This window comes from Anomaloglossus baeobatrachus, chromosome 5, assembly GCF_048569485.1.
Source record: "Anomaloglossus baeobatrachus isolate aAnoBae1 chromosome 5, aAnoBae1.hap1, whole genome shotgun sequence".
Classification (NCBI taxonomy): Eukaryota; Metazoa; Chordata; class Amphibia; order Anura; family Aromobatidae; genus Anomaloglossus; species Anomaloglossus baeobatrachus.
The window spans coordinates 508,976,633-509,000,610 of NC_134357.1; the positions used below are offsets into that span (position 1 = coordinate 508,976,633).

A 23,978-nucleotide genomic window follows, 5' to 3' on the forward strand; every position below is an offset into this window, starting at 1 on the left:
CGTTATTCCTTAATGTTAGTAGTTTTTCGTTTGTGAACCCTCCCCATACACACCTATTGCCAATCCACATTATACGCATATATAGCCTGGGTCTCAGCGTCCCATACACGGTAAGTTTTTTAACTGCATGAGAGGACACACACAAGCTAGGGACCCCAACGTAGAGAAATACTTTGGCGTAGTGTTGGGGCTCTTCTGCATTGATCAATTCAGTAGCTAACTTTCTCTTCATTCATATATTCATGGCAGTAATGCAGGTTCCATTTTTCACATTTCATTCTAACAAATAGCTATTGAATTTTTCATGTCAGTATTCACACAGCAGTTTCTGCTATTCCATGTATTCCCCTTCCATAGTCACTGGTGTGCATACCTTATCTCCCCATAGTGATGTTTTTTAGGTTTTTTGCACCCAGTTCAGACATAGAATGGAGTTCCAAACGTTATTCCTTAATGTTAGTAGTTTTTCGTTTGTGAACCCTCCCCATACACACCTATTGCCAATCCACATTATACGCATATATAGCCTGGGTCTCAGCGTCCCATACACGGTAAGTTTTTTAACTGCATGAGAGGACACACACAAGCTAGGGACCCCAACGTAGAGAAATACTTTGGCGTAGTGTTGGGGCTCTTCTGCATTGATCAATTCAGTAGCTAAATTTCTCTTTATTCATATATTCATGGCAGTAATGCAGGTTCCATTTTTCACATTTCATTCTAACAAATAGCTATTGAATTTTTCATGTCAGTATTCACACAGCAGTTTCTGCTATTCCATGTATTCCCCTTCCATAGTCACTGGTGTGCATACCTTATCTCCCCATAGTGATGTTTTTTAGGTTTTTTGCACCCAGTTCAGACATAGAATGGAGTTCCAAACGTTATTCCTTAATGTTAGTAGTTTTTCGTTTGTGAACCCTCCCCATACACACCTATTGCCAATCCACATTATACGCATATATAGCCTGGGTCTCAGCGTCCCATACACGGTAAGTTTTTTAACTGCATGAGAGGACACACACAAGCTAGGGACCCCAACGTAGAGAAATACTTTGGCGTAGTGTTGGGGCTCTTCTGCATTGATCAATTCAGTAGCTAAATTTCTCTTTATTCATATATTCATGGCAGTAATGCAGGTTCCATTTTTCACATTTCATTCTAACAAATAGCTATTGAATTTTTCATGTCAGTATTCACACAGCAGTTTCTGCTATTCCATGTATTCCCCTTCCATAGTCACTGGTGTGCATACCTTATCTCCCCATAGTGATGTTTTTTAGGTTTTTTGTACCCAGTTCAGACATAGAATGGAGTTCCAAACGTTATTCCTTAATGTTAGTAGTTTTTCGTTTGTGAACCCTCCCCATACACACCTATTGCCAATCCACATTATACGCATATATAGCCTGGGTCTCAGCGTCCCATACACGGTAAGTTTTTTAACTGCATGAGAGGACACACACAAGCTAGGGACCCCAACGTAGAGAAATACTTTGGCGTAGTGTTGGGGCTCTTCTGCATTGATCAATTCAGTAGCTAAATTTCTCTTTATTCATATATTCATGGCAGTAATGCAGGTTCCATTTTTCACATTTCATTCTAACAAATAGCTATTGAATTTTTCATGTCAGTATTCACACAGCAGTTTCTGCTATTCCATGTATTCCCCTTCCATAGTCACTGGTGTGCATACCTTATCTCCCCATAGTGATGTTTTTTAGGTTTTTTGCACCCAGTTCAGACATAGAATGGAGTTCCAAACGTTATTCCTTAATGTCTGCACGGAGACATGTCCGCTTTTTTTGGCATCACTGATGTCCCACGGACCACACTATGGTGTGATCCATGAAACACTTACCAGAAAAACACGGACATTTAAAATAATAAACATTTTCAACTCACCTTTCCAGTGACGTTCTGTGTAGCCTCTGCTCTCTGTGTGCCACCCCGGATGCGGGGTGGTCGTGGCTCGAGAGGTCCAGACCCGGTCTCGGCAGACACTCAGATCATTAAAAAGGGGATTATTTACAAAGGAGAAGTTCGTGACGCTACCTGCGGGTTGCGGTAATGGGAGTACCGCCGCTGTTGGAAGGAGCCCGTTCAGGTGTCCACTCCCACCGGTGTCACTGGCTAATCCAGAGCCACCTCCGTGCACAAGTTAGTTCTCTGTGTGGCCCCTCGGCTTGAAGCTGTTGGGGCCCCGCTCACTAGGTTTTTCGTGTAGCTGTGCTCTTGATGACTGGCACTTAGGATTTTAGTGGGCCGCGTTACTGGAAAGCCATATCCCCTGCGGTATGCTGTCGCCTTCAATCTCTGAGTTTCTAAGGAAGTTCATAAAGAGACTCTCCCTCTCAGGTTAATTATCAGGACGATGAACTAGGGTCCTGTACCCCGTCGTGCTCGGTACCGGTCAGTTCTTTTGGATGTCTGATGCCGACAGTCCTCCTAGACTATGTCCGTTGCACCCTTCCAATGTCGCTGCCACTGGTCCCCGACTCCTCTGGTCCCGGACTACCATCTGCGACCCAACCTCGGTGTAGCTCCCCGGGAGATACTACTCCCCAGCTCCTCACTCTTTGAGGGGCCTCACTCAACTCCTCTTCCTCCATACTCCACTGAACTTACTCACTTCCCTCCCACCAGTCTGCCTGACCCCTAGGTGGGTGGCCTTATTCTGCTTAACCAACCCACTGGTGTGTCTGACAGGACATGATTTGAGGTCTCATTGAGATTTTTGCTGATGGTAGTGACACCGGGTTCTTAAGAACCTGGAACCATGGGGGGGTAGGTCATGCACCCTGATAAGGATTGCAGTACCCTGTGGCACCCTGATATACTCGGGGGCGCCACATCTGCAGCTTCCTTACCGGATCATGAATATTCATGAATGCAGTCAGAGCCGACCCAGAAGTAGCTGCAGAAAGCAATGGGCGGATGCTGCAGAGCCGAGGAGTTCAGCACCATGGAGAGCAGGAATGGGGCAGGTGACCATACGTCCATGTGCAATCACGGATAACGTATCACGTATCACGGATTGCACATGGTCAACCCACATGTGCCGTGAACACGGAGGGACATGTACAAGTTTTACACGTCAGTGAAGAACGTCTGTGTTTTTCACTAATGTGTGAAACAGGCCTTAGTGAGTAATTGGGCAGTTCATATCTCCACCCACATGCAGCCAGCCATAAGCAGAACACTTCCATGGGGAGGATAGGCAAGGTTTTTCAATTATTATATTTTTTTTTATTTTTTTGCTTGTGTGTGCACACTACATCCGATCACGTTGATTTTACCCCCATTGCGAGCCATTCAAACACCGCAAGCGGCTCACACAGGGCTGAGCAGCAATCATACCCAAGCACAGCATTGGGTTGAGTGGTTTGCACTCATAACTCGCTCGAACTTCATACCCGTACTTTGTTTTGTCTAGTCTGTGTTCGAACCCGAACTTCAAACATCGAACTTCAGGTTCGCTCATCTCTACTGATGACCCCTGTGTCTGTGATGACAAACTTCCTGTGAATGCTGGCTGTGTGCTAGCATTCACAAAAAGTCATCATTTCAGCTGTACGGAGCAGTGCTGATGCAGCCGCAACATTGCAATAAAACGCATTAAGAGGTGATTAAAACATCATGTCTACCCAAGAGTGGCATCAGTAAAAATGTCAGCTCATTGTGCAAATAATAAGCCCTAATCCAGCCCTTTATCCCAAAAAATGATAACGTTATGGGTTTAGGAAAATGGCGACAAAAAGGGAAAATTTTGTTTTTGACAAACTTATGAATTTTTTTTCACCAACTAAATAAAAAAACACCAACAAACTAAAACTATACAAGTTTGGTTTCTACATACCTGTACTGACATGGAGAATCATACAGCTTGATCAGTTTTACCATATAGTGAGCATGTAAATAAAATTTGTATGTAAAATTTATGAATTTGTAAATAAATTAAAAAAAAACCCACTGTGGAAATGCACTTTTTTGCAATTGCGCCGCTCTTGGAATTTTTATTTTCATTTTCTACTACACTATATAGTAAAATTAATGGTTTCATTCACAGTCCAGTAATAAATAAGGCCTCATATGGCTATATTGATAGAAAAATTAAATAAAAAAAATGACAGCTCTTGGAAGAAGGTAAGGGAAAAAAAAGGAAAAATCACAAAGTGGTGAATGAGCTAATATCTCCTGATAGTTACATAGGTTGAAAAAAAAGACCTAGGTCCATGTAGTTCATCCTTCCCCCACTAATTATATATTTTGTCATTTATAATCAACAATGTTGTGTGTACTGATGAATCATCCAGTCCTTTTTTAAAAGCTGTTATAGTATCTGCCATTACTACCTCTTGTGGTAGGGCATTCCACAGTCTGGCTGTGTGGCGCCCCTGAGGCTTCAGTCGCCACAGAGTATTGCACCCAATTTTGGATGTAATGCTAAGCCCGGATCCTGAAGAGGTCAGTCCCGGTTTGACTACATTACACACTCAAAAACACATTAGGTTGCCGTGTTCCTACTGGGGACTGGTCTAGGGTTGGGTAATAAAGGGGTCGCCGACAGAGGTCCCCAGTCCCACTAGCTTAGGACCTGGGAGGGAGGAGGTGCAGCCAGCAGGGGGAGTCAGGAGACAACACAACAGTTAGAAAGTTCTCCAGCAGGAGAGCAATGGAGCAGACATGCCTACCAGGTGCTCCCATGGGAAGGAGGAAGAGTTCACACGGTTGCCGTGGGGAGAGTGCATCTGCTCCTCTCGGAACCAGCACCACACAGGGCGGCAGGACCCTAGGGAAGATCATACTTCACGTTGGTTTTCCAGAATCTGCTTGGACATGGTAATTTTCAAGCTTCCCTGACCACACAGAGCCCGACAGCCCAGTGTCAGAGAGGATCCGGGGCCTTGCATCAAGCCGGACCCCATATCGGAACTGCGGCACCTGCATGTAGGGACAAGAGTACTACTCGTGAAAACCTGGGGCCCCATGTAGCTTCCAGACAGGTGCTATAAGGAGGAAACCCACAGAACAGCAAACTGGACTGATCTGTAAAGAGATTCGGGTTCGACGGAGCCCATCATAGCAAGTGACCGGTATTACCTGGGTGAGCAGTACCGCACAAAATTGAGTAAACAACCTGGAACTACAGCCATAGACTGACTCTTTATTACCGGTACTGCCGCTCCGCGACGACTTTACTGCTCCCCTCGTAATCCTCCCCAGGGCCCGCTCCACCTGTGGGAAGCGATACCATCCATAGCTGCTACTACCATCCGCCCTGGAGGACAGCGACAGCAGCGGTGGCCAATTCCCTGGCCGCATACCACAGGTGGCGTCATGAAATTCACCTCCCTACTACCCCCATCATCCCTCCCCAGCCATATTCTGTATGCCTCGGGGCAACGGAGCCGGGCTAGGCCGCCTGTGACGACAGTTGACGGCCCGGCAATGAGTAGGTTAAACGCACCTGCCCCATGGGGCGCTACAGCTGCTCTAACTGTAAAGAAGCCTTTCCTATTTAGCTGCCGGAATCTCTTTTCTTCCACTTGCAGTGAGTGTCCCCTGGTCCTTAGTATTGTTTTTTGGAGGAATAAGGCATGTGCCAGTCCTTTATATTGACCACACATGTATTTATACATAAAAATGAGATTTCCTCTGAGACGTCTTTTTTCTAAACTAAACAAATCTAACTTTTCCAACCTGTCATCATATGGGAGGCCTTCCATCCCTTGTAGTTGTCTAGTTTCCCGCCTCTGAATGGACTCTAACTTCTGAATAAAACAAAAAAGTAGCTCCGGCACACTGGAGCTACTTTTTTGTTTTAGTGGATATATTTCACCAGCGCACCCAATTATATAGTGAGCCAGGTTTATTCTACTATCTAACTTCTGAATGTCCTTTTTAAAATGTGGAGCCCAAACCTGGATCCCATATTCCAGATGTGGCCTTACAAGTGATTTATAGAGGGGTAACAATACGTTGGGATCACGGGATCTAATCTCTCTTTTTATACACCCTAAAATCTTGTTTGCTTTTGCAGCTGCTGCTTGACATTGAGTGCTGCTGCTCAGCTTACTTGTAATAAGAATACCCAAGTCCTTCTCCTGATCTGTAGTCCCGAGTTTACTTCCATTAAATAAGGTTAAACAGAAAGGCAGCACTCACTGGAGAGGAAAGCACGGTACATTTATTCTTAGTGGCGGTGCTCTTACATGTGGTAAAACTGTTACAAAGGCGGGTAGGTGAGGGAGGCTAAGACGTTGGACAAGTGGCCGTTTCGAACAACTTGTGCTTTTAATAACAGCTTTTTAAAGAGATCAGTGGTGCCCGGTTATCTCTTCTTTTTTAATTTACTTCCATTAAATGTATACGCAGTTAAATAATTATTCTATCCTAGGTGCATTACTTTACTTTTATCAACATTAAATCTCATTTCCCAAGTATCTTCCCATTATGACATCTTATCCAGATCATTCTGTAATATTATACTATCAAGGTGAGTTTTTAATATCCTACATAGTTTGGTGTCATCAGCAAAGACTGACAGTTTACTATCAATCCCATCCACAAGGTCATTAATAAAGAGATTAAACAGAATTGGTCCTAGCACAGATCCCTGCGGCACCCCACTGCTGACTATAGCCCATTTAGAGTATGTACCATTTATGAATACTCTTTGTTTTAGTGACAACATGGAGCGGGTGACGGCCATAATGGAGACTGTACAGTAACAGAGCAGCGAGCGGCGTCAGGAGGGAAGTGACCCAATCTAATCCCATACAGACAGATCTCCTGATAGAGCCGCACAGACGGGAACACGTTCTGTCTCCTGGAGTGTGAGCAGCACTGAGGGGGTTAATGTAATGGGGAATCTCCACATACCTCCTCCTGCAGAGCTGCACACTGGATATATGGCTGATACAGGACCTGTGATGATGTCACATGGAGGGGAGGAGTCAGGGGTCACATGATCAGCTCCTCAGTGTGTGCAGGACTCTGCTGTGCTGGATGAGGTGAAGTTTATGTGTGGGGTCAAGAGGGATTTAGTGTGTGGATGTAGCAGAGCCGTGTGTGTACGACGTGTACATCATGTGCAGAATGGAGTCACAGTATGTGATTTGCAGACTCCTGGCCAGAATCTGACTAGATTGGCGCAGCCTCGCTGAATTGGGGATCTACCAGTGAATGAAATGTGATTCATGGCCTCTCAATTTGGCGAGTCTTATAATGTGGTGCGAAACATACAGAAGGGCACACAGCGAAATCATGTGTTGTAAATAGTTAAGCTTCATGTGTAGGAGAGTAAGTATAAGCTATTTTGCTTGATTTATTTGTAACGTAATCATGATTAACCCCTAAAGGACGAAGCCAGTGTTGTCCCTAATGCCCGGGCCATTTTATACAATTTTGACCAGTGTCACTTTATGAGGTTATAACTCTGGAACGCTTCAACGGATCCTGGTGATTCTGAAACTGTTTTTTCGTGACATATTGTACTTCAAGATAGTGGTAAATGTAGTCCAATATTTGTGGGGAAAAAAATTGGAAATTTGATGAAAATTTTTAAAATTTCGCAATCTTTAAACTTATAACTCTTATGCCCATAAATAAGAGAGTTCTGTCACACAAAATAGTTACTAAGTAACATTTCCCACTTGTCTACTTTACATCAGCGCAATTTTTGAAACAAAATCTTTTTGGATTAGGAAGTTAGATTGGTTCAAAGTTCATCAGCAATTTCCCATTTTTTCAACAAAATTTGGAAAACCATTTTTTTAGGGACCACATCACATTAAAGTGACTTTGAGAGGCCTGGGTGACAGAAAATACCCAAAAGTAACCCCATTCTAAGCACAGCACCCCTCACACTGCACAAAACCACATCCAAGAAGATTATTGGTTAACCCCTTCACCCCCGGCCACTAAAACACCCTAATGACCGGGCCATTTTTTGCAATTCTGACCAGTGTCACTTTGACAGGTTATAACTCTGGGACGCTTCAACGGATCCTGGCGATTCTGAGATTGTTTTTTCGTGACATATTGTACTTCATGTCAGTGGTAAATTTAGGCCGATATTTTTTGCGTTTATTTGTGAAAATTTAGGAAATTTGGCGAAAATTTTGAAAATTTCGCAATTTTCAAACTTTGAAAATTTATGCCCATAAATCTGAGAAATATGTCACACAAAATAGTTACTAAATAACATTTCCCACTTGTCTACTTTACATCAGCGCAATTTTCGAAACAATTTTTTTTTTCGTTAGGAAGTTAGAAGGGGTCAAAGTTCATCAGCAATTTCTCATTTTTCCAACAAAATTTAGAAAATAATTTTTTTTAGGGACCACATCACATTTGAGGTGACTTTGAGAGACCGAGGTGACAGAAAATACCCAAAAGTGACCCCATTCTAAAAACTGCACCCCTCACTCTGCTCAAAACCACATCCAAAAAGTTTATTAACCCTTTAGGTGCTTCACAGGAACCAAAGCAATGTGGAAGGAAAAAATGAAAATTTTACTTTTTAACACAAAAATGTTACTTTAGCCATACAATTTTCATTTTCACAAGGGAGAAAAGAGAAAGTGCACCCTACAATTTATTGTGCATTTTCTCCTGAGTACGCCGATACCCCATATGTGGTAAAAATCAATTGTTTGGGTGCACAGCGGAGCTCGGAAGGGAAGGAGCGCCATTTGAATTTTTGAACGCAAAATTAGCTGCACTCATTAGCGGACGCCATGTCGGGTTTGAAGACCCCCTGAGGTGCCTAAACAATGGAGCTCCCCCACAAGTGACCCCATTTTGGAAACTAGAGCCCTCAAATATTTTTTCTAGATGTTTGATGAGCACTTTGAACACCTGGGGGCTTCACAGAAGTTTATAACGTTGAGCCGTGAAAAGAAAAAAAAATTTTTTTACCACAAAACTGTTGCTTCAACTAGGTAGCTTTTTTTTTCACAAGGGTATTGGGAAAAAATGCAACATAAAATGTATTGTCCATTTTCTCCTGAGTACGCAGATACCTCATATGTGGTGGAAATCAAATGTTTGGACACACGGCAGTGCTTGGAATGCAAGGAGCGCCATTTGAATTTTTGAACGCAAAATTAGCTGCACTAATTAGCGGACGCCATGTCGGGTTTGAAGACCCCCTGAGGTGCCTAAACAATGGAGCTCCCCCACAAGTGACCCCATTTTGGAAACTAGAGCCCTCAAATATTTTTTCTAGATGTTTGATGAGCACTTTGAACACCTGGGGGCTTCACAGAAGTTTATAACGTTGAGCCGTGAAAAGAAAAAATTTTTTTTTTACCACAAAACTGTTGCTTCAACTAGGTAGCTTTTTTTTTCACAAGGGTATTGGGAAAAAATGCAACATAAAATATATTGTCCATTTTCTCCTGAGTACGCAGATACCTCATATGTGGTGGAAATCAAATGTTTGGACACACGGCAGTGCTCGGAATGCAAGGAGCGCCATTTGAATTTTTGAACGCAAAATTAGCTGCACTAATTAGCGGACGCCATGTCGGGTTTGAAGACCCCCTGAGGTGCCTAAACAATGGAGCTCCCCCACAAGTGACCCTATTTTGGAAACTAGAGCCCTCAAATATTTTTTCTAGATGTTTGATGAGCACTTTGAACACCTGGGGGCTTCACAGAAGTTTATAACGTTGAGCCGTGAAAAGAAAAAATTTTTTTTTTACCACAAAACTGTTGCTTCAACTAGGTAGCTTTTTTTTTCACAAGGGTATCGGGAAAAAATGCAACATAAAATGTATTGTCCATTTTCTCCTGAGTACGCAGATACCTCATATGTGGTGGAAATCAAATGTTTGGACACACGGCAGTGCTCGGAAGGCAAGGAGCGCCATTTAAATGCAAAATTAGCTGCACTAATTAGCGGACGCCATGTCGGGTTTGAAGACCCCCTGAGGTGCCTAAACAATGGAGCTCCCCCACAAGTGACCCCATTTTGGAAACTAGAGCCCTCAAATATTTTTTCTAGATGTTTGATGAGCACTTTGAACACCTGGGGGCTTCACAGAAGTTTATAACGTTGAGCCGTGAAAAGAAAAATTTTTTTTTTACCACAAAACTGTTGCTTCAACTAGGTAGCTTTTTTTTTCACAAGGGTATTGGGAAAAAATGCAACATAAAATGTATTGTCCATTTTCTCCTGAGTACGCAGATACCTCATATGTGGTGGAAATCAAATGTTTGGACACACGGCAGTGCTCGGAAGGCAAGGAGCGCCATTTAAATGCAAAATTAGCTGCACTCATTAGCGGACGCCATGTCAGGTTTGAAGACCCCCTGAGGTGCCTAAACAATGGAGCTCCCCCACAAGTGACCCCATTTTGGAAACTAGAGCCCTCAAATAATTTTTCTAGATGTTTGGTGAGCACTTTGAACACCTGGGGGCTTCACAGAAGTTTATAGCGTTGAGCCGTGAAAAGAAAAAAAAAATTTTTACCACAAAACGGTTGCTTCAATTAGGTAGCTTTTTTTTTTACAAGGGTAACAGGAAAAAATGCAACATAAAATATATTGTGCTTTTTCTCCTGAGTACGCAGATACATCATATGTGGTGGAAAGTAATTGTTTGGGCGCATGGCGGGGCTCAGAAGAGAAGGAGCGCCATTTGACAGCAAAATTGGTTGGAATCATTAGCGGACGCCATGTCACGTTTGGAGACCCCCTATGGTGCCTAAACAGTGGAGCTCCCCCACAAGTGACACCATTTTGGAAACTAGAGCCCTCAAATAATTTTTCTAGATGTTTGGTGAGCACTTTGAACACCTGGGGGCTTCACAGAAGTTTATAGCGTTGAGCCGTGAAAAGAAAAAAATTTTTTTTACCACAAAACGGTTGCTTCAACTAGGTAGCTTTTTTTTTCACAAGGCTATCAGGAAAAAGTGCACCATAAAACGTATTGTGCATTTTCTCCTGAGTACGCAGATACCTCATATGTGGTGGAAAGTAATTGTTTGGGCGCATGGCGGGGCTCAGAAGAGAAGGAGCGCCATTTGACTTTTCAAACGCACAGACGCAGTGCACTGATCGGCCGCTGCAGGACGCACGGTCGGATGCGATAAAAAAAGCGTCTGGGATACGTAAAAAAAAAAGTCACGCCAAAAATTGACCATGGATGCAGATATGTTATGTGCATCCCTGATCAGCGCTCGGCGGGACGCACAGACGGATGCCATACAAAAATTGTCGCGAATACGGAAAAAAGTCACGCCAAAAATTGAGCAGGGATGCCGATCCGTTATCTGCATCCCTGATCAGCGCTCGGCGGGACGCACGGACGGATGCGATACAAAAAGCGTCGCGAATACGGAAAAAAGTCACGCCAAAAATTGAGCAGGGATGCCGATCCGTTATCTGCATCCCTGATCAGCGCTCGGCGGGACGCACGGTCGGACGCGATACAAAAAGCGGCGCGAATACGGAAAAAAGTCACGCCAAAAATTGAGCAGGGATGCCGATCCGTTATCTGCATCCCTGATCAGCGCTCGGCGGGACGCACGGACGGACGCGATACAAAAAGCGTCGCGAATACGGAAAAAAGTCATGCCAAAAACTGACCACGGATGCAGATCCGTTATCTGCATCCCTGATCAGCGCTTGGCGGGACGCACGGACAGATGAAGTGTAAAAATGGACAGGATACAAGAAAAAAAAAAAAAAAAAGTTATACTCACAGTACCAAGAGGATCACTGACTAGAAGAGTTGCAGAGGAACAAGAAGGCAGTGAGATAGACAGCTTTACACCAGCAGCAGGCAGGACGTTGGACAGATCAGCAGAAGGACCCAGCGATGGAGGCAGATGTGATCGGGCCAGTGAAGACCTCGGACGACCCGTGAAGGCAGGTAAGAGGACGTCGGGGGGGGGGGCAGGGGGGGATGGGGAGAGGGGGGGGGCAGATGGGGGGGGGTTAGAGGGAGAGCAGAGGGGGCGGAGAAGCAAAGGCAGAAGGAAGGAACCTTGGAAGCAGAATAGAGATGACAGAGGAGGCAGGCAGATCGCGTGGGGAGCAGATCGGGATGCCGGGGGGCAGATCGGGGCGTAGGGGGGCAGATCGGGGCGTAGGGGGGCAGATCTGGGGGGGCACGGGCAGGGGCCTTCACGGGAGCGCGCAGGGGCCTTCACGGGAGCGCGCAGGGGCCATCGCCGGAGCGCAATACTTACCTTTGGAGCTGGCGCGGTGACAGCAGAGGCGGCGTCTGCGGCGGCAGCAGCGGTGGCGTGGTACCAAAAGTACCAGCCACTCCACGCTGCAGCCATGTTGGGGGAGGGTCCCCAGAGCAGTACAGGCCTGGGGAGGGCGGCCACCGGCAGATCAGACCGCCCCACTGCACACTGATTGGAGCGATTGCGCGTCATAGCACGATCGCTCCAATCAGTGCTGCAGGGGCTGGGGGCGGCATGTTTGAGGTCCACCTATGATATGCTGCAGCAGCTGCGGCATGTCATAGCTGGATCTCACAGGATCGCACTAATTCGGGCATTATTTTTGCCGAAATTAGTGCGATCGATGTGGTTGGCGGTTCAGATTTGAACAGCCAATCACATCGATCGTCGATAGGGGGTGGCGATGCCACCCCCCCTGGGGTCAAGCAAAGGTCCCCTGCTGTAAGAAACAGCAGGGGACATCATTTGAAAGCCGTTGCTATGGCCACGGCAATCAAATGAAGTTTAGGCAGTAAAATTACGTCCCTGGTCGTTAAGTCACGTTAAAATAGGACGTAATTTTACTGCCCGCGGTCGTGAAGGGGTTAAATCAAGACTTAAAGGGAACCTGTCATCAGAAATTTAGCTTGAAACCTAAAAGTTTCCCCCTCTGCAGCTCGTGGGCTGCATTCTAGCAATGTTCCTGTACTTTTTGTGGCCCCTTTTAAACTAAATTAAATACTTTATAAACTTGTACCTTTTGCTATGTAAATTTTGTAAATCGTCCATGGGGGCGGGCTCTCTGCTGACCGTTGCTGTTCCTCCAGCAGATTTACGCCGCCCCCCAACGCTGAATTTCATATCTCAGGATGCCGCCCCTGGGCGCCCGTTGTCCTGCGCATGCGCTGTGCGACTGTAGCGGGACTGTGCACTGTGTGCACGTGTGACCGCTGGTGACGTTTTGCGCAGGCACGAGGTTATGGGCGGCGCTGTGAGTGTCATCAGCAAGTGCCGCCCATAACCTCGTGACCGCACTTTCCCCTCTTCCTCCAGCGTTCTGCGCAAGCGCTTGCTGGCCAGATGACCCGACGTCACCTCTTTCCCATCTTGCCCTGCTGCAGGGTAAGATGGGAAGGAGGTGACATCAGGTCATTTGGCTGGCGAGCGCTTGTGCAGAACGCTGGAGGCAGTGGGGGAAAGCGCGTCCACGAGATTATGGGCGGGCACTTTCGATGCAATCACAACGCCGCCCATAATCTTGTGCTTGTGACACACGTCACCAGCGATCCTGGCGTGGGCGGCACCTCGGGCGCAGTGGGCGGCGTCCTGCTGGATGAAATGGAGCGTGGGGGGACGGCGTCAATGTGCTGGAGGAACAGCAACGGTCAGCAGAAAGCCCGCCCCCATGGACGATTTACAAAATTTACATAGCAAAAGGGACAAGTTTATAAAGTATTTAATTTGGTTTAAAAGGGGCCACAAAAAGTACAGGAACCTTGCTAGAATGCAGCCCAGGAGCTGCAGAGGGGGAAACTTTTAGGTTTCAAGCTAAATTTCTGATGACAGGTTCCCTTTAATAACATTAGACTCATAACAGTATAAGTAACAAGAATACATGGAGCATTGGAATATTCAGTTAAAATTGAGATACAAGATCTCTCAACACAATCAGGAGTAAAATTCCAAGAGTCTGAAGAATTGAAATGAGAAATGAAACGTGAATTTTAAAGAGAAGATGATAGGGCTAGGTAAGCAAGACTTATTGAGGAGAAGTATGGGGTTTAGCAATGGATTAGAAAAGAGTGAAATGAAGGGTGAAGAAGGAAAGGGGTAAGGGACTGTGTGGGCGGTCGGCCCCTTTCAGGGAGAATTAATTTCCAACTACGGCGCAGAAGTTAGTTCCCTCCAACCATGACAACAGGTCAGGAGAGTCTCGCAATAAGATCCAGGCTGACCATACCCCCATGAACCCCTCCATACCCCCAGTAGTCTGTGCCAACAAGTCTTCCATTCTGCAAATGTCGTTGAGTTCAGCTAAAAGTTCTGCTCTGGTAGGTACCTTCCTCTGTTTCCAGAATCTTGGAATCAATCCAAGAAGATTATTAACCCGTCATGTGCCTCACAGGAACTAAAGCAATGTGGAATGAAAAATATCATTTTACCTAAAAATTTATTCACTTTTAGAAGAAATCAAAATGGACCGCAAAATTTGTGCCCCAGTTTCTTCTGAGCGCGCTGATACCCCACATGTGGTCAGAAACCTCTGTTTGGACAGATGGGAGGGCCCAGAACAGAAGGAGCATTATTTGAATTTTGGAATAGAAATTTGGCTGAAATAGATTGCAGGCACCATGTTGCATTTGCAGGGCCCTTAACACTAAAACTACTGAGGTAGTCATTTTGACTACTTTGCACCATGTATTTCTATATAGGTGTCACGAGTCCAGTAGTTTTAAGGCACTTAAACAGCAGAAACCCCCCACAAGTGACCCCATTATAGAAACAAAAGAAATCCTCAAGGATTTTATCTAGGGGTATAGTGAGCATTTTGAACCCACAGGTACTTCACAGAATTTGATAATATTAGGCCGTCATATTGAAAAATATTGATTTAGCACCAAATTTCTCACTTTTTCAAGAAGTACCGGCAAAAAATGGACACCACAGTTTCTTACCCACTTTCATATGAGCGCAGTGATACCGCACATATAGTCAAAGTTCTGTTTGGAGAAATGGGGGGGCTCAGAATGGAAGTTGCAATATTTGAATTTTGGAAAGCAAATTTGGCGAAAAAAATTGCAGGTACCATGTTGCATTTGTAGGGCTACTAAGGTATCTAAACAGCAGAAACTCCCCACAAGTGACCCCATTTTGGAATCTAGATGTTTGGTGAGCACCTTGATCCCCCTGGTGCTTCATAGAATTTTATAACATTGAGATGTGAAAATAAAAATAAAACATTTTTAACACAAAATTGTTACTTCAACCAGGTAGCTCTTTTTTTCCACAAGTGTATCGGGATAAAATGCACCATAAAATGTATTGGACAATTTCTTCTCAGTACACAGATACTTCATATGTGGAGGAAATCAACTGTTTGGGCGCATAGCAAGGCTCGAAAGGGAAGGAGTGCCATTTGACTGTAAAATTGGCTGGAATCATTTATGGATGCCATTTCGCTTTTGGAGATCCCCTGAGGTGCCTAAACAGTGCAGTTCCCCCACCTCTGACCCCATTTTGGAAACTAGACCCCTCCAGGAATTTATCTAGACATTTGGTAAGAACCTTGAACCCCTGTTGGCTTCACAGAATTTTATAACGTTGAGCCGTGAAAATAAAATAAAATTTTACTACAAAATTGTAACTTCAACCAGATAACTTTTTTTCCACAAGGGTATCAGGAAAAAATGCACCATACACTTTATTGTGCAATTTCTCCTGAGTACGATGATACGCTGATACATGTTGTGGAAATCAACTGTTGAGTGCACGGCAGGGCTCAGAAAGGAAGGAGCGCTATTTGACTGCAAAATTGGCTGGAATCATTAGCAGATGCCATGTTGCCTTTAGAGAGCCCCTTCTAAACGTTGGAACTCCCCCAAGAGTGACCCCATTCTGAAAAATAGCCCCTCAAGGATGTTATCCAGGAATATAGTGAGCAATTTGAATCTACAGATACTTCACAGAACTTGATAAATCTTAGGTTGTCATATTGAAAATTTTCATATTTTTTTTTAAATGTTGCTTTAGCACCAAATGTCTCACTTTTTCAAGAGGCAACACCAAAACGTGGACCCCACTGTTTGTTATCCAATTTCTTATGAGCGTAGGGATAGACCACATGTGGTCGAAAACCTCTGTTTGGACAAATGGGTGGACTTGGAATGGAAGGAGCACCATTTGAAAATTGGAAAAGTTTAAATAAATTGCGGGCACCATGTCGCATTTGCAGGGCCCCTAGGGTGCCTATGCAGCAGAAACCCCCACAAGTGACCTCATTTTAGAAACTAGACCCCTCAGAGATTTTATTCAGGGGTATAGTGAGCATTTTGAATCCATAGGTACTTCACAAAAATGTTGCTGTAGCAGCAAATTTGTAACTTTTAGGCTATGTGCCCACGATACAGCAACACTGCGTCTAGGATGCAGTGCCAGCCCTTCTGCAGAAATGTGAGTGTTTCCCACAAGAAAATGTTCCAGTGATCCGGGTTCAGGCTACTATGGACTGTAGCTCTATTCTCCCCACAGAGAACACACTCATCTGTGCAGCATAAATTGACATGCTGAGCCCCAGAAAGCTATTCCGCAGGTCAGTTTATGCTGCGGAGAAAAGAAGCACAATGGGCAGGATTAAGTGACTTTCATGTGGCAAAAGGGTGTTTAACCTTGTATTTAGCCAAAAAATAAATAACTATAAATAAATGGCCATTTTTGATAGCCTGCTAGAGTAAAGCAGACAGCTGCAGCCTGCAGACCCCAGCTGTCAGCTATTCCTTGGCTGGTGATCCAATTTAGAGGTCACCCCACGCTGTTTTCTTAAATTATTTATAAATAATAAGAAAAAAAAGTGGAGTCCCCCAAATTGGATCAGCAGCCAACGTACAGTGGGCAGCTGTGGTCTGGTATTCTCAGGATAGGAAAAGCCATGGTTATTGGGTCCTTTCCAGCCTAAAAATAGCAGGCTGCAGCCGCCCCAAAAGTGGCACATCCATTAGATGCACCAATCATCCCGTTGCCCTAGTGCAGTGGTAATATATAATATATTAATAATATTTATTCATTTATATAGCGCTGTTAATTCCACAGTGCTTTACATACAATGGCAACTCTGTCCCTATTGGGTCTCACAATTTAGGTTCCCTGTATGTTTTTTTTTTGGAGTGTGGGAGGTGTAACAGCGTGTTACTCCCCCGCCTGTACTCATGGTGTAATAGTCTGTCTCTCCTTGACTGTCCTGTATGTACTACTGGTGGGGGATTGTTTGTTCTTCTCAGCATGGGACTTCTCCAACCACAACTTGATAAACAGAACAGAGCCAGGACGTTCAAAGTCCATTCATGTATCAAATGTCCAGGGGGAGGTGTGCCCACCTTAGGGGCTGATCCCAGGAGAGAAGAACAATGAGACCCATGTTAGTTCAGTTAGTTGGATCTCCGCTGGAGAAGGATTAGGATATATAGCTGAGGCTGAATCCTAGAGCCTGTGTATGGACTATGGGACATTGAGGATCAGCTGCCACGCTGCTGGATTTAGGGGAACGCATCTGAGGACTGTTGCATTCTCCTTGGCGTCAGATTGCCCCAGATCTGTTTCCTTTGTGTGGACTCTAAAGAACCATTTGGATATTGGATGTTTTATGCTCCCTGCCTTATTAAATCTTCTTGGATTGTTCATCAGTCTGGTGTCCCTTACTGCTCTGTCGCATACCCCGTCACAAACTGGTGGCAGCGGTGGGATCAGAGCAGAAATAATGGAGGACAACGGCCCATCAACGTCTGAAACCAGAACCTCAGGATACAGGAACTGGACTATGTCGAACCTCAAAACAAAGGAAGGTGAATTAGGAGTTGGCTACAAAGGACTCTCCAAGGATCAACTAATTGAGGCTTTGGAAAACACTTGCTTGCAAGATGGCACCGAGGAACAATTTCCACAGCAAGGACAGGAAAGACGGGAGCTGGAGGTAAATACCCAAAAAAGTCAATGGTTTGTGTGGTATGAGGAGGAGATGGCACTGCTTGGAGATGAGGTCAGCATTGAATATAAGATGGATGCTATTCGCAGAGCTCAAGAGAGGGCATTGCTGGAGAGGAGGTTTGCTATGGAAGCAGCTAGAGGCTCCAGACAAACTGTACCCACAGCACCCACTATGAGGGAATTCTCCAGAGTGTCCCTCAAGGACTTTAGGCCACTTAATGAAGCTGCAGGCGACATTGAGGGCTTCTTCCAGGACTTTGAGCATCGGTGCCGATTAATGGAAGTTCCAAAAAGAGAGCGAGTCAGACACCTGGTGGGCCTCTTGGAGGGTGGAGCTGCCGACACCTATAGAACTATGGACCCTCAGTGGAATTGTGAGTATGGGGAGATCAAACAGACCATTCTAGAACATTATGCCATGATCCCAGATACTTATAGGACTCAGTTCCGTATGTTAGCCTGTGATGGGGAAGTGTCTTTCAAAATGTATGCCCATAGACTGAAACACGTATGCCATCGCTGGCTGGAGGGAGAGGGGGCATTAACTTGGGAGACCTTCCTCCAGGTCATCCTAAAAGAACAGTTTTATGCCAAGTGCCCTACTGAGATCCGGGAATGGGTGCGTGAGAGGAGACCAGAGACAGTGGAACAAGCTGCCGCTCTAGCTGATGAGGTACTCACTATCAAGCCTCAGTGGAAGAAGCTGCTAACAGAGGGAGCAAAAATGACCAGCCCCCCAACACCAGAGGTTCCTTGTCCTTCAGTGCCCAATGTTCCTCAACCTCCTAGATCACCACCTCATGTGGATACCCGTGTGTATGTGCCTCCAGTTGTTTCTACCACATTTTCTGAAATGCGACGAGGAGAGAAAGTAGAAGAGCGAAGATCTTATAGCTGTGGGCGTCCCGGGCATTTGCGGGCCACATGCCCATCTATCCCGTGGAGTCATCCTCCAAATCGACAACCACCTCCAGCACCTGCACCTCCCTATCAGTCACCAAGGTCTCCTACCTACTTCTCCAGAAGGCAAACTGGAAGGAGTGAGACGCAGCGCAGATGTTATCAATGTGGGCAGCCTGGTCATCTGCAAGCTCACTGTCCAGGTGTTCGGAGGCAGAACAGCTGCAGACCACCTTTGCCTGTCCATTATCTACAGACACCCTCAGCAGGAGAAGAGCTGGATTCAGGCCCTGATGATTTGCCAAGTGACTCTGATATGTTGACTTCCCTACCAGGAGTCTATGGAGTGCGAGCCACAGCCACCTGTTGTTATGATCTTCAGCATAAACATCTACAGGAGGTCGTGCTAGATGGCCAAAAAGTTGTTGGCTTTTGTGACACTGGGGCTTTTCTCACCATAGCAGATCCCCGAGTAATTCAACCAGAAGCAATTCAAAAAGGACCAGGAATTGCTATTGAATTGGCTGGAGGTACTCAGAGATATATTCCAAGAGCAAGTGTAACCCTGGATTATGGCTTTGGGGCAAAACAATGCATAATCGGTGTGATGAGCGGCCTTCCTGCAGACATTCTCCTAGGCAATGATGTGGGAGATATACAATGCCAATTTGTGGGTGCAGGAAGCAAAGTTGAAGTGAAGGAGGATACAAACTGGGGCCGAACATTCAACCCTACATCTTCATCATACACTAAAGAACCTGGAGCCAACACCCAAAATGCAGACGGATTGTCCAGACAGGAGGAGCCCTGAGTCAGGTCCACCATGTTCACGTGTACTTGACAAGCGACCTGTTGAGGTCACTAATCCGTACACAAATTGAGAGGGGAAGGGATTGTAACAGCATGTTCCTCCCCGACCTGTGCTCATGGTGTAATAGTCTGTCTCTCCTTGACTGTCCTGTATGTACTACTGGTGGGGGATTGTTTGTTCTTCTCAGCATGGGACTTCTACAACCACAACTTGGTAAACAGAACAGAGCCAGGACGTTCAAAGTCCATTCATGTATCAAATGTCCAGGGGGAGGTGTGCCCACCTTAGGGGCTGATCCCAGGAGAGAAGAACAATGAGACCCATGTTAGTTCAGTTAGTTGGATCTCCGCTGGAGAAGGATTAGGATATATAGCAGAGGCTGACTCCTAGAGCCTGTGTATGGACTATGGGACATTGAGGATCAGCTGCCACGCTGCTGGATTTAGGGAATGCATCTGAGGACTGTTACATTCTCATTGGCGTCGGATTGTCCCAGATCTGTTTCCTTTGTGTAGACTCTAAAGAACCATTTGGATATTGGATGTTTTATGCTCCCTGCCTCATTAAATCTTCTTGGACTGTTCATCGGTCTGGTGTCCCTTACTGCTCTGTCACATACCCCGTCACAGGAGGAAACCAGAGTACCCGGAGGAAACCCACGCAAACACGGGGAGAACATACAAACTCCTTGCAGTTGGTTTCCTTGGTGGGATTGTGCAAAAAAAGGAAGCCACGGAGACACCATCACATGTTTCTCAACGCTGGCAGGTAACTAGACAGGTCTTTCACCGGGAAGGAACAACCACGGGAAGGGCAGTCTCCAGTCACGGAAACCACCTATGCCAAAACATGGTATCCATCCACAGACAGCTGTTTCAGGGTATTTGCCCCTCATCAGTGTGGAGTAGGAAACTGGCTAGTGGGAGCAATGCCTAGTAGAAGACTATATAGGTAAGGATAGTTGACCTTAGGGAGATCAACATCCAGCACTGCGGAGCACCATCACGTGTTTTCTCAACGCAGTGATTCTAGAGCAATGCCCCCTGGGAAATATGCAAAACAAGGAAGCCGCGGAGACACCATCACATGTTTCTCAACGCTGGTATGGGTTGATACCAGCTGTGTAATGTCACTTGCCATCAAGCCCAGACATTTGTAATATCACGGCGTCCATCAGATACCCGACATTACTAACGCAGTCAGTAATAAGAAAAAAAAAAATAGACGATGAAAAAATTTATTTGAAAAAATGTTGCCCAACACATTCCCTCTTTCACCAATTTATTGAAAAAAGAAAAAAATTCAGTCCGCTGTAATCCATTTTGGAGGTCCAACGACGACTCTATGTTCCAGACTATGGGGGGCATGCCCAGCTAACAAATCCGCCATTTTCTGGAAGTGCAGGCACCCCATTTGAGGAGTGTGGGGGTGCAGTGATCTGAAAATACTGTACTCACACTAACCAGGTTCATAGCACGGCAATGTGAGCTCAGCTGCAGTAAGCTCAGTGTCACTGCGTGCAAAGCCGGCTAAGCGTCAGCATTTCTTCTGAAGACGAGGCGAAGAAGGGGTCACTGGGGATCAGAGCTGCAGGAGGTAACGGGAGACCAGAGGAGGACCGAATTAGAACGGTGGGGGGGGGGGGAGAGGGGTGACCTGGGAGGACCTTTCTGTGTCATCTGACATGTCAGGTTGCACAGAAGCTAGAGAGAATGAATGCAGCTGGCACACAACTCGTGCAGCCGCAACTTTAGATCATTGGGATGGGGATGGGAGGCAGGGACCGGGGGGAGGAGACTTTGCCACATCAGGGACCAGAGAGGACATTCATATCCCATCTGACATGTTTGACAATGCCAGATGGAAGATGAATCATTTTTTTTTACCAGCGTGTCACACACACCACATGCTCAGATAAAGTAGTAAAATGTTAATATTCCATTTCCCGGTGAACTTTTTTTCAGGATAAAAGCAATAAGAAAAAAAAAAGCAAAAAGGCTACGTGTGAACATAGACTAAAAGGGAGGATTTTTTTTTCTTTTGCCTTTTATACAAGTCATTATACAAGAAAAAAATGTTTCTTAACATTTATTCCTGTAAAATGCAACTTAGATATGGTTTTAGCAAAACACAAAAGTTCAAAGAACCCATTGTATAGATACCTTATGACTCCAACAACAACTTAGAAACATAAGGAACTTGAGTCAGTATCAAAAATATACAAATTTTTTATTTAGATTTAATACATACAAAAGATTAAAAAATTATGCCTATCATCACAGTAATAAGATCCCAATCAAAACAAGACTGATCCGTTTAGTCCACTTATAGGGTTATAATCCACTATAATCTTGTCAATGATGATCACAACAAATCCTCTATGTTGTACTAGGGAAATCAATACATAATTATCAATTTATGAATTTTAATTTCATGTCAGAGATGCATCCGGAAAATCCAGTGAAAAGTATTCCAATGCATCTGGTATACACAACCTTAACTAACTCTCTAGATCAAATTTTACTAAGGGCTATAGGAGGATATGGTCTATTCTGTGTAATTATGTAGTGTAATCAACTGATGGTAAATTACCCCTTGGATCAAATTCATGCTAAGGCTACGTTCACACATCAGTTTTTTGACATCAGGCACAATGCGGCATGTGCCTGATGCAACAGATCCGGCACAGAATATGTAAAAACGGATGTGCCTGATCCTTTTTTTATGGATCCGATATACCTGATCCGTCAAAAAAACTGACCTGCTCATCCGTTTTTTTGCATCTGTTTCATCCGTTTTTTGCTGGATCCGTTTTTTTCAATAAATTGGAGCATGCTCAATTTAAAACAACGGATTCGGCGGCCGCATCCGTTTTTTGCCGCATCGTGCCGTATCCGGCGTCCATAGGCTTCCATTGTAAATCACGCTGTATCGCGCCTATACGGTTTTTTTTCAGAGTCAAAAAACTTTCAATGTACTGAATTGCCTTGCACCCCCTAATAGTGAGTGGATTGTAGTATTATTAATTACTAGGGATGATCGAATACCTCAATTATTCGGCTTCGTGAATATTCGTCGAATAGATCGCCGCTATGCGAATATTCGATGCGCAATGTAAGTCTGTGAGAAGCCCGAATAGTTGTTATTCGGGTTTCCCCTAGACTTACATTGCGCATCAAATATTCGCGAATAGTCGAATAGCGACGGCCTATTCGGAAAATATTCGCGAAGCCGAATAATTGAGGTATTCGATCATCCCTATTTAGATGATTATTACATGTACTGTTGAAGGAAGACATGATTAATTGTAACAATACTTACCTGAGTTCCTGAGAACCTTCAGGATCCCTTGTTTTTCTTATTGTTAATTATTGATGTGAATTGGTGATTTTTATATCAATTAATAAGAAAAATATTTTTTTATGAATAGTGCACTCTTTGCCTTATCCTTTGTATATTGAATATATTATTATGATGGTGCCGTATTTTCCAAATTCAATAGTCACATGTGAGGACTGTAATCACATGAAAATAATTAGGCTATTCCATAGATTATCTCATGAGTGGTTTAAGGAATGGTTTAGTTGTTTAGTTATATGAAAATAAAATTAATTCTTATGTAAATGTATTATTATGGAGTCCAATCCAATTTGATCGATACTTGGGATCAGAAAAATATATAGATCTAAACATAAGGATATAAGTAATAAAAACTGATGTTGAAAATAATTTGTAACATTTTTATAAAAAGTTGTCTCACCATCACTCCCACCTGATTTGTTATAATAACCTGTGGGAATATTTTGCTATTCGTGATCAGTACAGTTGCAGATGGCTAAAGGCCGCTTTACACACTGCGATATTGGTACCGATTTCGCCAGCGTGCGTACCCGCCCCCATCGGTTGTGCGACACAGGCCAATCGCTGCCAGTGTCGCACAACATCGCCCGGACCCGTCACACGGACTTACCTTCCCTGCGACGTCGCTGTGACCAGCGAACCGCCTCCTTTCTAAGGGGGCGGTTCGTTCAGCGTCACAGCGACGTCACTGAACCACCGCCCAATAGAAGCGGAGGGGCGGAGATGAGCGGGTCGTAACATCCCGCCCACCTCCTTCCTTCCGCATTGTGGCCGGGACGCAGGTAAGGTGAGGTTCCTCATTCCTGCGGTGTCACATGGAGCGATGTGTGCTGCCGCAGGAACGAGGAACAACTTCGTTACTGCTGCAGTAACGATATTGGAGAATGGACCCACATGTCACCGATGAGCGATTTTGCACGTTTTTGCGACGATGCAAAATCGCTCATAGGTGTCACACGCAACGGCATCGCTAAAGCGACCGGATGTTCATCACAAAATCAGTGACCCCAACGAGATCACTT

At 44.9% G+C, this 23,978-nt stretch overlaps 1 protein-coding gene across 1 annotated transcript in view; it reads right to left on the bottom strand.

Moving 5' to 3' along the window:
- Positions 1-23,978, bottom strand: part of LOC142312855 (uncharacterized) — a 155,981-nt gene that overhangs the window by 22,735 nt on the left and 109,268 nt on the right. The window lies entirely within an intron of this gene.